The sequence below is a fragment of the Phytophthora parasitica genome (genome assembly GCF_000247585.1).
Source record: "Phytophthora parasitica INRA-310 unplaced genomic scaffold supercont2.12, whole genome shotgun sequence".
In the NCBI taxonomy this organism is placed as follows: Eukaryota; Oomycota; class Peronosporomycetes; order Peronosporales; family Peronosporaceae; genus Phytophthora; species Phytophthora nicotianae.
The window spans coordinates 992067-994434 of record NW_008648998.1 but is presented as its reverse complement, the minus strand read 5'-3'; the positions used below and the strand labels follow the sequence as shown (position 1 = coordinate 994434).

At 44.8% G+C, this 2368-nt stretch overlaps 1 non-coding gene across 1 annotated transcript; it reads right to left on the bottom strand.

Moving 5' to 3' along the window:
* Positions 1-1497: 1497 nt before the first annotated feature.
* On the bottom strand, positions 1498-1569 carry PPTG_20535. Its single transcript has one exon. It is a non-coding gene; the product is annotated as a tRNA-Met (tRNA).
* Between the last annotated feature and the right edge of the window lie 799 nt (positions 1570-2368).

Sequence of the window (2368 nt, the reverse complement as noted above, 5' to 3'; positions counted from 1 at the left end):
TTCTCGATGACGACAATGTCATTGTCGAAGGCGCGACCAAAAACCAAGTTTTGGGTCGTTTGTACAGGACCAGAACTAAACATTTTGGTCGCGACATTTTCGGGCGCCTGGAGATGGAACCACTTTGCGACGTGAAGAATTCGGCTGGTCTCAAGTTTTTCCAGTTTCACTATGCGTACTACGAAGATGAAGTCCTACATCGCATCATTGGGTGGGCGCATCCGCAGCTGATGGACCGTATCAAGCAACGACACTGCTCCATCTTCATCGATGCCACCTACCGATGTGTGCCTATTCGCTTTTACCAGCTGGTAATTTTGAAGCTCTACGACCCAATTTCGGACCTGTATCTCCCAATTTGGTACGAGTTGACTACGGGGAAGACATCTCAAGTTTACGAGCACCTGCTGCACTCCATCTTCGTCGCATCCAAAAAGAAGTTAGACCCAGCTCACGTGGTGTGTGATTTTGAGTACGCACTCATCAAGGCCGTCAAGACCCAGTTTCCGGATTCTACAATTGTGGGCTGTTTGTTTCACTTCAAGCAAGCTCTGCGACGGAAAATGTTGAAGTTGAAGATAACCGAAGACGAGGTGAATCTGGCTATGATTGACGGTTGTATTGACCGGCTTACTGTGATCCGTCGTCTCGACATCGTTTTTCGTGGAATTCCAGATGTTCGTCGTATGATCAAGCGTGGCTGTGGATACCAAGGAATTCCGTATTCGAAGGATAACTGGACGAAATTCTGGAAGTACTTCAAGACAACCTGGATCAAAAAAATTATTCCGGTATGGTGGAACACCAATGGATTGGGCGAAGACATTATAAATCGAACCAACAACCCTCTGGAACGCTACAACCGGGCGCTCAACGACGCTTTTTCTGTAGCGCATCCGGATGTGACCCAGTTCATCAGCGTGATTGAAGCTCAAAGCAGGGAGTACGTTCGACTCATCAACGATATATCCAACCGCAGAGCCACCGCTCCTGCCCATGCATTAGCTCAGCCTGCTCCGGCTTTTGACTCGGATTCGGACTTCGAAGTGGACTCGGACTCGGATTTAGATGTCAGTGACCAGGGCTCTGAAGTCTCGGATGATGCTTCCGTGGCCTCGAGATCTCCTGAATACTGAGCTACATACAAAACGATTTGTATATGGTTTCTACACATTCTAATCAAATACATCGTGCCCGGTTTTGGGTGATGGTACCTATTTTCTTTGGCATCGGATTAAAATGTACTTTTCAAGTAAAGTTATTTAGTGATACGATATCCTTCTGTATGCCTGTGTCCGCTGTGATTTCAGATTTTAGCGAGATTCACTTATCTCAACTCAAATCCTTATCAGAAGGGGAGCCCGACTCATGGTACTGAGCATACTGGCGGTCAATCAAGTTCACTCGGTGGCACCCGTCGGTCGCATTTGTGCAGTTCTGTGAGAGCCCCCTAGTGAACGTGACCGAAAGTCAATATACTCGTACTGAGTTGAGTTTTGCTACCAGGTGGAATCGAACCACCGACCTCTCGTTTATGAAGCGAGATCTTTACCACTAAGCTATGGTAGCGTTATTCAAAAACTAAATCACATGCATATTTAAATAAAAAATACTGTCTACTTTAATGTTTCGTTGATATTTTTGAATATAATTTAAAAGAGGTTTATCTCTTATAATAGCTATAAAACAAATTAATCGCTTCTTGGGTCAAATTTGGATCAAATTGATCCAAATTTGACCCAAGAAGCGAGTTGCGCAGGATTTGACCTGCACCAAATTTGACCCAAGAAAAAGATTTTCAATATTAGTTGCCGCACCATTTCAAGTAGTGGGCACACTCTATGTTTTAGTAAGTGCACACTATTTATTCTTGCAGTGATGTTCGCACTTTTGTGTGCCAATTTCCAGTCTTTATTCAAAACTCTACTACAGAAGATCCCTTCGGTTTTGATCGCGTTGGGAACCCACAATTTATTCCTGTACAAGGGTATTCCTGTTCACGTATGTACTATAATATATGGTTCCGAGTACCTTTGGTTTGGAACAGTGCGGCTGCCAAACTGTACAAGGTGGGGACTCGGCAGGCAATTTGTGTTAGAAATCGCTCCTGTAGTGAAGCTCACGCTATGCAGCGTGTAGCCATGATGAGACGCCACCCTCTGATATGTAGAGTGATGGTCAAGAAAGGCAACTAGTGAACACTAGGTGCTCTAGTCTCAGTCCAAGATTTCCCTTTAACGTAACAAGTTGTCTGTGAGTGAGTTCTTATCCAAAAATTCCAACAGGGTTATGAGCCCAAATACCCGACGCTTCGGACAGAAGAACAGCAAGAGCACTACAGAAACAATGTCATCCTCGTCAGACTCGG